Source organism: Suricata suricatta, chromosome X (assembly GCF_006229205.1).
Source record: "Suricata suricatta isolate VVHF042 chromosome X, meerkat_22Aug2017_6uvM2_HiC, whole genome shotgun sequence".
Lineage (NCBI taxonomy): Eukaryota > Metazoa > Chordata > Mammalia > Carnivora > Herpestidae > Suricata > Suricata suricatta.
In genome coordinates this window covers 1,971,549-1,986,045 of record NC_043717.1, presented here as the reverse complement: position 1 = coordinate 1,986,045, position 14,497 = coordinate 1,971,549, and the positions used below count along the sequence as shown (strand labels likewise).

At 44.2% G+C, this 14,497-nt stretch overlaps 1 long non-coding RNA gene across 1 annotated transcript in view; it reads left to right on the top strand.

Annotated features, from left to right (window-relative positions):
* LOC115283829 overlaps nt 1–1,561 on the top strand; it is a 2,060-nt gene extending 499 nt beyond the window's left edge. Inside the window, exon 2 of the long non-coding RNA XR_003905072.1 lies at nt 1,136–1,561. This is a non-coding gene — a long non-coding RNA (uncharacterized LOC115283829). The remainder of the gene's footprint in view (nt 1–1,135) is intronic.
* Nucleotides 1,562–14,497: the final 12,936 nt, after the last annotated feature.

Genomic DNA, 14,497 nt, shown 5'->3' with positions numbered 1-14,497 from the left:
TGGATGGATGGATGGATGGATGGATGGATGGATAGATAGATAGATAGATAGACAGATATGATGGATGGATGGATAGGTAGATAGATGATACATGATAGAGTAGAGAGATACAATGGCTAGATGACAGATGGACAGCTGCTAATTACATAGATAGACAGGTAGAGAGATAGATGGATGGATAGAGTTTTTCTTTTATCCAACTAACATCTATTTACCAAGTACCCACTCCTTACAAGCAGATACATAAGGTCTCTGCCCTCATCGAGTTTATATTTGAGGTGATGGATTGTCAGTAAACGATAAGAAAAACACACAGGTGTTAGAAATCACCATACACAGCAGGTTGATGGTTGTTGATTTGTTGACACTAATCAAAAAAAGTTGATTCTTTGCCTTGTAATAAAATAAAGAATATCCTACTTTATCTAAGGGGATGTCTTAGTTCTCTACATTTACCCATGACTTTGATAAGCAGGATGAGGGGTCCGATACTGGAAGGAGAAGGTATTTTGTGCAGAGGTCACTGGTGATCATGGCTCTGAACCCACACTCCCCTCACTAGCCAGAGAACAGGCATAGACCCAAGCAGGTTCAAGCCTAAATCAGCATCCATTGTATCTTGGACCATTTCAGCCGAGAATGCAGATCCCACCAGGCCCTGAAAGTGAAACACCATTAATCATCTGAACTATTCAGTTCTCTTTTCGCAGGTGCCTCCGTGTAAATTAATATTTATTCCCTCAGCTCATGGATACCTATGAATCTAGAGACACCACCCCCGTCCAGCCCCCAGTGTTAAACACACTCCCTGGTGACTTGCAGAGAACAATCATACTCAGCGACCTTGGCCAAGGTGTTCCCACAATTTTGTGGCTAGGGGGACACAGGCTTGGGGCATGTCCAGCCAATGACAGGCAAACAGTCAAAAATCAATCTGTACACACCATCCCCACTCTAAAGGTGATGATTCTTCTCTGCATGTCCATGTGAACTGGTGAGAGCAGAGCCCGTATATCATGGGGGTTGGGCTGTTTGGATAAGGACTGTGGGAATGAGTCATGAAGTAGTTGTGAGCTCAGCTCAGGATGTGACAGGAGTGATGTGCAAGCATATGCACGTTCTGGTTTCTTCCCAGGTGGACCTCCAACCTGCCCGCTGAGAATTTCCTCCCAACCAGGCACTTTCCTGTCAGCCAACGCTCCGGGAAGGGTGAAGAAATGATACGCCCAAGATTTATTACAGAGCATCATACTTACATAACTGTTGGACCAAAAAAAAAAAAAAAAAGAAAGAAAGTAAAGAAAAAGGAACAATGATAAAGACACTCTTCCTGAATTTCCTTTGTTCTCTTTCTTCTTTCTTTCATCTTTCTTTTTCTTTTTTACTTTTATGATTTTGACTTTAAAAGTCATTTCGAAGACAGCCCTTTAGGTAAAGTAGGATATTCTTTGTTTTATTACAAGCCACAGAACCAACTTTAATTCACCTCTCTGGAGATTTTCCAACTTCTATAAAGATGATAATGTGCACAATAAAATTTAACTGACTTCTAGAAAATCTACTATTTGGAATTTCATTTGAAGTTTTTTTCTTTTTTCTTTTTATCTTTATAGTTTATTGTCAGGTTGGTTTCCATATAACACCCAGTGCTCTTCCCCACAAGTGCCCTCCTCCATGCCCGTCACCTCCCTTCCCCTTTTTAAAGGCTTTTTTTTTTTTTTGGTGCACTCAGACTGTCCTTTCTCAGGAAACTTTAATTTACGTTGTGGCTTCAGACTATGACACATTTTCCAGAAAGCCCTTTAATTTGGTGCCTCGGGCTTCGATCATGAAAATAAGCATGTGATGTGAAACAGAGTTTATTTTGATTTTGTTGACACTAAGTTACAAAAGGACCAGAACTCCCCTGTTGATTTTAACAAGGCCATTTATGCCATAACAACGCTCCCTGTCCAACCACAGACACAATTCGGGTCAACACTTACAGTTTCCCAAATGCTTATTAAAGTTCTTCAGAAATTCTTTATGGAATGATGGCAACAAGAAAACCAAGGTCTATGAGCTCCTACCACGTATTTGACCCCAAACCCATGGCCTTGAAATACATTCTGGACTCTGGGGTCCGGGAAGCCGGAGCCACTCCTGATGAGAAATATCCCCACTGCAAGGCAAGCCAGTTCCACCCTTTTGTAGAAAATCAGTGGCCCCATCTAGGGGGCACAAAAGAAGACATCGATCAGATAAGGTCTGACCCCTGTTTTCGGGGGACAAACTCAGTGGGCAGAATAATGGCAGACTGGCTTCAACAAGCTCAGTTGTATGACTTAGGAAGAGGGAAACACTGAACCGGCCCTCCAAGGAGTTGTAACTGGTTGGATGCTTCTCCAGGAACACCACCTGGGTCCCTTCCCTCCTCCACTGTCTCCCTCTTCATCTCTTCCTTCTTCTCTACATGCATGTGAGGTGCAGTAGACACATTCTTCTTATAAAGCTTTTGGTTGAAAAATGGAACTCAAGGGGCAAGCAAAAATGATCTCTGTCCTTGAGGACTTCATGCTCTGTTGCAAAACTCTGGCCGAGCTCTGAAGGAAAAGGCACTACCACAACATGGCCAGTGGGGGTAGTGTCTCACATGAAGGGGCCCAAATTGGAGTATGAATATTAAATGCATTTGAAAATTAGAGCAGGCATTGAACCGCATTCCTTTCCTGGCCCGGCTGGATTTGCTTAACTCATTTGATATGTGACACCATGTGGCAACCCTGAACACAAGATCTCAAATAGAATTTCTACACGTTAGATCGAAGGAGAGTGAATTAAGAAACCAAAAGGGATCCAGCAACTTGATTTGTAGGACATCTGCTGAATGCCAGGAGGCTCAAGTCTGGTTGCAGGTGGCTATGCCACAAGAATGAAATGTGAGATCACAGAGAGCCTGTTTCCATAGGATGTCTAGGGCCTCAGTCTCCCCGTTGTCCGTTGGACACCACATATCCACGGCAAGGTGCACAATGCATTGTGGGAAGCATCAAGCCATAGGGAGCCGGTTTTTCCTTTAAAGGAATACAGGCCTAACCAGCAAGACCGGACAGCAAGCTGGCACTCGTGAATGATACCCGAATGCATTTGCATTAGCATCAGATTATTGTCGTGCTGGGTGTAACCATATTCACAGGAGGTGGTTTGGAACCCCCTTTGGAGATTCTAGAGTGACCTTTAGAAAATGGCTTGGAACATGCCCAAATTTATTCTAGACCTGGGATGACTATATATTTCCATGGCCGTATGTCCCTAAAATGCAAGGTCTCTTCTTCCAATGGGCAGAAATAACTCCCTTCCTATGCTTGTGGACGTGTTCTATGGCAGGATGCTTTACCGATGTCATCATCGTTGTGGTTTTTCCCATTCCTCCCCTCTCTCAACCCAGGGTTTGTATGGTGGTGCTTTCCAGGAACCTAGTTGTCCTGAGACTGATTTAGGGAACTTTTGTTTTTGTTTTGTTTTGTTTTGTTTTGGTAGCAAAGCTCCCTCAGGAATGTCAAGGAGAGATTTGCCTTTCTTACCTGAAAGTTTCTTAAAACCATAAATTCCAAACAGAGCAGTTCCTCAGCCAGCTAAACATGGACTTTCTATTTGAATTAGCTTGACTTAGATTGACTGGATAGGAATTCCTCTCCCCCGTACCACCCCTAGCCCCCACATTGATACATAGCCAAATAAATTGAAAGCCAAGGCTCAACACACCAATGTCCACTGCAACATGAGTCACAAGGCGCCAAAGGTGGATACAGCCGAAAAGTCCAGCGGATGAATGTAGAAGCACAATAGGGTCCATCCATGCAATAGAACAAACATACAATTCAGCTTTACAAAGACAGGAAGTGCCGCCATGTTACAACACGGCTCAACGTTGAGGTCATTATGCTGAGCGAAATAGGTGAGTTACAGAAAGACAAGCTCTCTGTGATTCCACTTACATGGAATCCACAGGAGTCACACTGATAGGGACGGAAAGTGGAAGGGTGGCTCTCAGCAGCTGGGAGAGGGGGCTGAGGAGTTAGCATTGAACAAGGTGAGAGCTTCACTTTGGGAAGACAAGAAGTTCTGCAGACAGACGGTGGGCAGGGTTGCACAAGAATGGAGTGTATTTGATGCCAGCAAACCGTGCACTTAAAAATGGTCAAGGGTTATGAAGGTGCACTTTCGGGGCACCTGGGGGGCTCAGTCGGTTAAGTGTCCAACTTCCACTCAGGCCATGATCTAACGGTTTGTCAGTTCATGCCCTGTGTTGGGTTCTGTGCTGACAGTGCAGAGCCTGGAGCTGCTTCAGATTCTGTGTGTGTCTCTCTCTCTCTGCCCCTGCCCTGCTCATGCTCTGTCTCTGTCTTTCAAAATTAAATAAATGTTAAAAAAAAGGTACATTTTATATATATTTCCCTGAAACACATATAATGGAGGCCAGCAGGAAAGAGTCCCAGGAGCAGTGGGACTGAAGGCACAATCCCCTTGGGATGGGAATGCAAGAAGGGGTGTTATGTCCCTAGTACCAGTGTCCCTGAGGCAAGAGTGAGTCCTCAGATGGACGTGGCCCACGTGAACCCTGACACAACTGAGAGACCTTCCTGGCTTCCACGTGAACTGTCGGTGCCAATCTGGGAAGCAGCCAGGGTACCAGCATCCATCACAAGAAAGTTGGGAGGGTGCAGAGTGACCCGGGGGACTCTACCACCATGTCGGGGTCCCACGTGGCCTCCCACCCGCTGACCGCTGCCCCTGGTGCCTCCATCCCCCACCTCCAGGGACTAATCAAAGCTTATTGCTGCTTCCCATGGAGTGAGTCAGGATGGTCTTTGCTTTGTTTGCAAGGACAGAGAACAGTGACTTTGCTTGAACCGCACATCCAAAACTAGCCTCTGGACCAGACCTTCACTTCTATGTTACCCTTTCAGGTTAAATGACACCAAAGTCCAGGAGGTATGCAGACTCGACCCACAGCACTTGGGACGTCTCTTTGCCCTCCTCCCCAAGTCCTGACAACTTTCTGTCTCCATGCGTTGGTCTCAGGCTCCATAACCTCTGCCACCAATGAACAGAGCTGACTTCCTCTCCTCTCCGTCTCCAGGAGCTAAAATGGAAATATGTGAACATGCATCAAGCCAGGAATTTCAACTGCTGCATCACATTTCATAATAAGTCACATTACTGTTGAAAAAGACTTAAAAATTTTTTTACTGTTTTATTTATTTTAGAAGGAGAGAGAGACAGCATGAACAGGGGAGGGGCACAGAGAGAGGGAGACACAGAATCTGTAGCAGGCTCCAGGCTCTGAGCTGTCAGCACAGACCTCGACGCTGGGCTCAAACCCACGAACTGTGAGATCATGACCTGAGCTGAAGTCGGACGCTTAACTGAGCCACCCAGACGCCCCTGAAAAAGACTTTAAAGACTGTGACCCTATGAAAGAAATTGAGAGCTTTCCGTGTGTGCTGACACAGAAAGATGTCCATCTATTAGCAATTAAAACTGTCATGTCACCAAATGGGTGGATGTGGACAGAGGACTGGTCGACTTTCAGATTTTCCTTTTGCTTTTGGGATATTTGGATGTTTCCACAAATATGAGATGCTTGACTATTTTTAATGTGTATTTATTGACTTTGAGAGACAGAGAAAGCACAAGTAGGGGAGGGGCAGAGAGAGAGAGACAGAATTGCAACCAGGCTCCAACACGGAGCCCAAGGAGAGTCTTGAACTCACAAACTGTGAGATTGTGACCTGAGCCGAAACCAGGAGTCAGATGCTTAACCAACCAAACCACCCAGGCACCCCTTGAATATATTTTTCCACAAAGGCCCCTCGGTGTGCTTTTTTGTGTCGAAAATGGAAAAGGTGACATCCTTCACATTTGCATGTTTATTCCCAGAAAAGCACAGAGTGTAGTTCCCTGGATGCTCTCAAGAACTCTGGCCCCATCAAGGAAGGAAATGTCAATACCACATGTCCTACTGCCTATTAAATAAAATCCTGTACGTCTCTCTGAGAATTTGTGCTGCCTATATATTCAAATGCACTATGAATACAGGGTGATGGTACTCTGGACGAAGTAGACTCGCATTTGTCTAAAAAGTAGAAGTTATGAAGATAATCTTTCCAGGACATCTTTATGAAAGGTGTTTGTGCAAATAGGTCATGAGGACGAAGTGGATTAAATCTTGGCCCATGAAGAGGCTGGGATGAAGGCTTTGGTTCGAGGTGGCAACGCAAACTGTAAATTGTTGCCACTTTCAGAAAAGGTGCTTAGGGGGCAATGATTACGCATTCAACGTGGAGATTTTTTTCATTCCATTTCAATTATTTTTCTCTTTTGCCAACGCCTGTCCATGGGCTAGCGAAGAAGAGCTAAATGCCACATAGCATGTGCACACAATGAAAAATGAGGCCAATAAACCTTAGAGAAAATACATTTCAAAGAGGTGATTCATAATCCCAATTAACAAACATACGGGAACAAGACCGCGTCCACGTCTAATTTTAGCAGGAAAGGCAGGAAGATTTTCAACGCGAACACAGTATCATTGTGTGAAGCGTTTTCCACAAAGAAGCTGTAAATTCAGTGCAAAGCAGTCTTGTTGATAAAATAGGCGTCATTTTCACGTCATAATATAATTTATGGAACATTTTCACACACGTTAGTTTCTTTGATCAAAAGTCTTTCTGAAGGAAGGAGGCCACGGGCATTATCTCTATTCTGCAGGAGACTAATAGAGGCTCATAAATACTGAAACGTGTCAAACACACACACACACACACACACACACACACACACACACACACCAGGAACATGTCCTAGAAACATTTTACACTATCTACCTACACGGTTTCTCCTCCACAGCCTTTGAATTTGATCATCTGCATCTAGCCTTGTATTTGACATCACTGTGGCTAGTTTTTGTCTTCATGTTTTTGCTACTAGTGTGTTTTTTAAGATGCTATTTCTTTGTTTTACTGAAGTGTAATGAACATACAATTTTTTTTTTATTAGTTCTGGGTGTACACGTGTTGAGTCAACAATCCCGTACATAACCTGGCAGAAATCCTATCAAGTTGTTATCAGCTTTTTTGAGATGTAATTCACATACCATAGAATGCACTATTGAAAATGTACAAGCTAGTGTGTAAGTGTGTGTGTGTGTGCGCATGTGTTTTAGTACATTGAGCTGTCCGACCACCTCCACTGTCTATCCCAGATCATTTTCATCACCACCAAGGGCACTATTTTACACTTGACTCATCCTTCCTGATTTCCACTCTCTACTTCCTGTCTCTGTGGTTGTGCGTATTCAAAGCAGTTCATATACATGGAGTCCTCCACTGCATGTGTGATGACGGGCTTCTTTCACTTGGCAAAATGTTTCCTTTGCCATATTTTAAATATATACTATCATGGATAATTCTAACCGGGATGCTAGGAAAATATCTGCTGCAATCGACTATGTGTGTAAATTCCAGAAAATGTGTGCATCATGGAAACAGGTATTTCTTACTTGAGCTGATAGGCCAGAATCCCACTCCGTCAACGCTAACCGTTGATAGCTGATCACGTGCATCATAGTAGGCTTCTGTGGTTTCGAACACGGATTCCAAGAATATCATGTTTTAACGTCTATCCAGCAATGAACCAACAGAGACCAAGACCAAAGTACATTTCGGATTTTCTAACCAAATTCCAGATGTCTTTTTTTCTGTCTTTCTCATATTTTCTGACTTCTCTCTGTTTTTCTATCAAGTGTAAACACTACTGCAAAGGCACTTCTGTGTTTGTTTTCCCCAGAATTACTTAATAATCCAGTCACCGCTCGGACTATTATGAATTAGTTTGGTGCATGAATTGCTCTGTTCTGTCCTCCCAATGCTGCCAAAAGGGAGCAAAATAATTTTAACAATTGCAACTGATCGCTTGAGACAGACATACAGACAAAATCTAGAAGGAGGTGTCAATTGGGTAGCCCATTCTCTTAGAGTAATACTATCTCCTTTTTAATAATGTGGGGATTGTCCTTCAGCAACGTACCAATCATGGGACTACAATTTTGCACAAAAACGACTTGATTTGAAAAAAGAAGTGTTGAGTTCATTAACACTAAGTGCTGGGAATTCAGATAAATAATTCTTTCTGTAACGAAGCTCGACAGCCCAGCACAAAATGCAAAACCAACAATTTTCCTTTAAAGATCAATACTTTATCAAGGTTTATTACAGTGAGGAAATATCCCTTCTTCGATGGCTTTCCATCCTCTCTCTATCAGTAACACCATTTTCCATTTCTGGTAATAGCTTGCCATGGATCATTAGATAAATGCCTTTTTAATAAAGAGAATCCAGGTGTACTGGTAAAATGCTATGATTGAGTGTCTTTAATCTCTCGGCTTCATTAGGCAGGGATGGGCGATCATACACTTTTCTTATTCATTCGGCTCGAGCTGCCACCCTTTCCCTGTGGCTATTAATGATGACAGCTCATTCATTACTTTATGAGAATAGAGAAACATTTCCATCTTCATCCTACATATTTCTCCATCCCCCAAGATTGGCAATTCAGAAAACCACTTCTGCACTCCCAGAACGAACTGTCTCCACTTCCTTCCCTGGCGGCCATTGCCAATATGGCCAGACAAAGGCAGACTTAGTAGTCATTGGTTCATTTGGTTCTGATTATTTTTTCCCCTTTTTACCAATTGACATAGATCTCACACACATGTAAGTCAGGGCATTGATTATGGTTTGTAGAACATCAAATGACAACAATAGCAACAAACGTATTTCCTTCTTTTTTTAAATTTTTTATATTTTTATTTTATTTTGAGAGAGAGGGACAGAGAGAGAGAGAGAGAGAGAGAGAGCGAGCGAGCTGGGGAGGGGCAGAGAGAGAGAGACATCCGAAGCAGCCTCCAGGCTCTGAGCTGTCAGCACAGAGCCCAACGTGGGGCTCGAACCCATGGACTATGAGATCATGACCTGAGCCAAAGTTGGACACCCAACCAACTGAACCACTCAGGCGCCCCAACTTATTTCCTTCTTAAAAGCCACATGATAGGGATAATTCTCACTCTGCAAAGGAGAAACCATTACACAGACCAGTGGGCTCTTGATGGGACCTGAGAAATCACTCAGCTCCAGAATCACAGGTGACTCAAACAATGATAAAGCTCTCGTTTTTAGGATGGCTAAAATCATGCTCTTTCTAAGCCTTTACCACAGCACAAGTAGAGAGAAAACTCTTTTATTTTCATTCATTTATTTTTAAAAGTTTTATTTCTGAAACAGAGAGAGAGACACGAGTGGGGTAAAGGCAGAGAGAGAGGGAGACACAGGATCCAAAGCGAGCTCTTCATTAGAGCAGTGAGCCCAAGGCAGGACTTGAAGTTACCAAGCACAAGATCATGACCTGAGCTGACATTGGATGTTCAATCCACTGAGACACCCAGGTGCCCCTTCATTCATTTCTAACAAAAAATAAGACCCCTCCTCTCTGTTAACCACATGGAGAAGGATGGACTGTTTGGGGAAGATTATTTTTACTATCGCTGGGAAGACTATCCTTATTCTACCCATGTTCTATACCTCAGACTTATAGATTTACAACAGGAAAGGCAAAGGATAATAAGTTTGGGATTTTTCCAGGCAGCCAGGTAATGAAGGAGTTCAGAAAGTGGACAGAAGCCGGCAAGGTCTACCTGCCTGGGAATGGAATGTGGGCCACCGCGATGCTGGTCAACAGGTGAATGGGGAAGCATGCTGTGCTACCACAGTGCAATGGGCTATTGCTCAACTATACAGAGAAATAACCTTTCAACCTGTGGAAAGACATGGCGAAAGCTTAAATGCATGCTGATAAGTAAAAGAACCCAATCTGAAAAGGCTCCCAACTCTGTGATTTCGGGTCTCTGACATCTTTGGAGAAGGCAAAACCATGGAGATGCTTAAAAAAAAAAATCAGTGGTTGCCAGAGTCTTGGGTGCAGGGGGGATGAGCAGATGACACATGGGAAATTTTAGGACAGTGAGACTATTTTGTCTGAGTCTGTAATAATAGACACACACCATTATGCATTTGTCCAAACCCAGAATGCCCCCAACAAAGATAGAGCCAGTAATGCAAACCATAACCCTTTGTTAATAGTATTATATCCATATTTTCATTGATTATCATACATGTAGCACATTATTAAGGTGGATGGTGTAAGCAGGGAGAAGGGGGTACATGGGAACTCTGTGCATCCAAATTCTAAAAAAAATAAAGCCCATTACTTTTTAAAGGCATTGGTTGTCCCAAGAATGGTGAGGTTTGCAACCATTCTGTAATGGTTGGAAGCTCAGGAAAGAGCTTAAAGACAATCACTCTGCGCAATTCCACACAATGGACAGACAGTGACATGATGACCAGCGATACATTGGTTTTCTTCTCCTGAGATCTGGGCGATCGTCCAAAGAACATCTACAAAGTACGTTAAGCATAACGGTGGAGAGAAAAGTGCATGGTCTTTGAAATGAAGGAAATAAGAAACTGAGTTATGACACAGCAATGCTTCATAGACAAAGACAGAATGGTATTGTCAACTTTGGGTACCCTCAAGATGCACGTACCTCTGTGCCTCTGGGAGACAAGTCTGTCACGCTGAGACCAGCCCTGAGTTGGCATTCATGATTGTTTAAAATAGACGGTAGGAGTTGCCTGGGCTTCTGACTATCTTTCGAATCACAGTAGGGTGCAGGAATTCATTCTTCATTTCCCTCTGCAATCTCTACCTTATAAAAAATCATACAATCACTGTCTTATGGCTGGAAATCCTACCCACAATGTCTTCTCTGCCGTTCAGAGGCACGTATATATTACTCTGTGTGCTGATCTGAGCTTTGTTATGATCACGAGGAATTAGCATTCCCCAGAGAGATTCAGCACTGGTGGAATGATAGAGTTTTGTCCGCATGGGCAAATGGGAGCCTCGAGTGGTGATATACTACAGAGCAAAACCCAAAAGGCATAGGATATGGGTAGCAGTCATGTGCAGAGAATGTATATTTCTTTCCAACAGAGTTCCTTGCCAAACACACAGAATTTAACAATACAAGGATCTGATTCTCACACTAACACACACACAAAATGTAAATATACCGATTACTTAAGATGCTCTGAGGCATTTTCCTGCTACATTGAAGGACCCATCTTTATTAAAAATGTATCGTTTCCTCTTTTGGCCTCTTCCTCCTCTTTCAATGATCATAAACATTGGTTTCTGAGTGCAAATAGGGCTTCACGGATACACATTCATATCTCACAGAAACACCAACCTTGGGCTACATTTAGAAAGAGAGAAATCCAGCAGAGATATTTAATAGAATCACGTGAGCAGGCGTGAGCGGTGGGGTCATGGCCAAGGAGTCCTGCACTTCATGGCGAGGTGGAAAGCAAGGGATAGAAGTTATTCCCTTCCCATCCCACTGTGATAGGCAGATAAAAGCAAAACACACCCAAAGTTGCATTACATTCAACCTATCACTGAGCATAATTTGGGTGGAGATTGGCTGGTTGGCCTCACAGTATCCCCTGTCTCCTGTTCCTTGTCACCCCCTGGAGTTCCCATCACATCTCGGCCTTTACACAAAACCCTGGGGCTACTTCTCTTCAGTGGGTTTTGGGCAAGATCAGTGGGGGCCATTGGCAAGCTATGTGCAACTGGCCTCTCGTTCATCCTGTCTGATGGCAAAGCGCTGATGGCCAAGGTCACCTCTACTTGCCTTGCACAGGCAAAGCCCCCTTGTGGTCTCTGAAAGAGCACCTGCTTCTCGGTGTAGGCAGTAACCCGTTGTGCAGACTCTGAAGTTAGCAAGAAATGGATTTTTGTTGGATGAAGCCAACATAAGATGTTAGCAAGGTTAGCAAGAAATGGATTCTTGTAGGGTGAAGCCAACATAAGATGACTTATAATCCTGTCTACAGCAGGCACCCCTTCTGGGCAACTATAATAGGTAGACCAATAACTCAACACTATGGGTGAACCACTTTCATATGAAAATTCCATGTATTTCATGTTTTTAAACACCAAAAGACCTCTAGCATCTCCACTATTGAGTGCAAAGCAATGGAAACGATCTGTCGAAGGCATGGGAAGACCATTTTTTTTTGAGTGTTTGCATCGCTAAGAAATGTTTGTTTTGGGGTGGACAAAGCCAGGCTTCCCACCATAGCATGACTGGGTTCTTGGCCCATCCACAGGAACATCAAACATTCCCGCCAGTTGTTTTATGTGGAAGTTTAAAACCCCTTCCTTTCCCCCGCATTTGGCATTTCCTCTTGCGTGCCTACCATGCCAGAAAACCATCACAAAGGTTAGATGAATATGAAGGTGACTGTTTTCATATGATAGAATAATTTCGTTTAATCAAAAGAAACTCCTCACAGCTTGTTTCCTTGGGCTGCAGATATGAGTACTCAGTAAAAGGTCAACTTGATGTTTTTTTAATTGTTTAGATTACTTTTTCTTCCTGTCCCTGCAAACACTTAGTGCTTGGCTAAATGAAAATAAAAGATAAGCTCACCACTCAACATTATTGTTCTTCTCTGCATACAAAATTCCACATTTCAGGTGGGTTTTTTTTTCTTTTTTGTAATGTTTATTTACTTATTTTGAGAGGGTGTGAACAGTGGAGGAGCAGAGAGAGAGAATCCCAAGCAGGCTCCAAGCTGTCAGCACAGAGAACCGTGTGGGGCTCACGACATGTGAGATCATGATCTGAGCTGAAGTCAAGAGTTGGCCTCGTAACTGACAGAGAAACGCTGGCCGCCCCAAGGTTGTTTTTTCTCCTAAAGAAAGCTTTACCTCTGTGAAAGAATGCATCGGTGCTGTGTTCTTATTAAGCAAATGTCTTGAAGAAACTTCTCTGTGCTTGTACAGTAAACCCTACGTGTGGGTTGGCTCCCTCTTTTTAAACCTGGGAAAGTGCAAACATAACCAAGGGACACCTGTCTGATGGGTCAGCGAGCAATGGGACTTTGCCAGTGTTTGAACATAGCTATACAATGTCCCTCCCAATAAAACTCCGTCCTTAGAGGATATGTCTTTGTTCAGTACGTAGGGTTTAAAGAAAGCCAAAGGGAAAGCAGAAATCAAAAACAGACACAAGCATCTGCCGACCCAAGAACGTTCGAGAGGAAGTATTGGTTGCTCATTTTCCCATAATGTCTAATGATTTTTGAACATGAGCAGCCAACACAGTACGTGTCACTCAGGCTGGAGGGAATACCAAGAGGGAGCCCGGTCCTGACATCAGTGAATGGTGCAGATCTCACGTTTTCCTTCTTCACAGGTGGTTCCTCTGTTTCTGAGTTCCCAAAATGCCGTCATGCCTGCATTTCTCTTTACAAAAGAGTTATCCACACAATGGCCGGGTCCTTTGTGGAATTATGGTGTTAAAATGAACCCACTATAAATTCCACTAATGTGAAAGGTCCGGAACAGACCCATCCAGACCCAGAAATCAGACTAGTGGTCTCCAGGGGCTGAGAAATTTGGGGAAATACAGAGCATCGGGTTAATGGGCACCGTGTGTCCTTTGGGGCCGATAAAAACATTCTGGGAGCAGACAGTGGTGATGCTGCACACTCTTGAGAACACACTCAGTGCCACTGAGTTGCATGCTCTCACTCATTAATTTTATGTGAATTTTACTTCAATTACACACACATTCACTTCCCTGTCATCAGTTGTGAGCAGCCAGTACGTGCAGGACAGACTCAAAGCTCCGGAATGTACCATGAAGTGCCCAAGACCTCGTCCCTGTGCAAGCTCTCCGTGCGCTGCGTCAGTCCCAGGGCGCACCTGAAATTTAGGGAGATCCATGATGGCGGCCAGGAGGAGGGGAGGACGTGCAGAGGACGTGGGTTGAGGGGAGGTTGGGGCGGCTCCTGGTGACCGCAGGGAGTGGCCATCTGGGCGTGGCAGGGAGACTGGTGTCTCCGAGCCAGAGAGCTACAGGATCTGACATGCAAGGGACACAGCAGGCTGGGAGAGCCACCTAACCACCTCTGGGACAGCAAATGTCACAGACGGCTTCTCTGGGAAGGACGTACATTTTCTGAGCCTTGATGGGTGGGTGGGATCTTCCAGCGAGACAAACGGGGGGAGGGGGACATTTCCACGTACTGAACAGGAGACAACAGCAAAGCGCAAGTGCAGGCACCTTCCATTCGGGTAGGGCAGGGGCGTTAGATGCTGTCACTTGCAAGTGGCCAGGCGATGGATTTTGTGAGACCAACATGCATGCGTGTGCACGCTCATCTGCTCCGTAGGACACTCCGTTCTGCTGTGTGTGCCTGTGTTACTTGAATAAGCACACATGAGCGTTGGCTTAGGTCCATGATGGCTGCTGTGATTGGGGGCTCTCTCTCTCCAAAGAGCTGAGCATTCCAGATCCTCCAGGGCCACTGAGCCCCCCAACCTT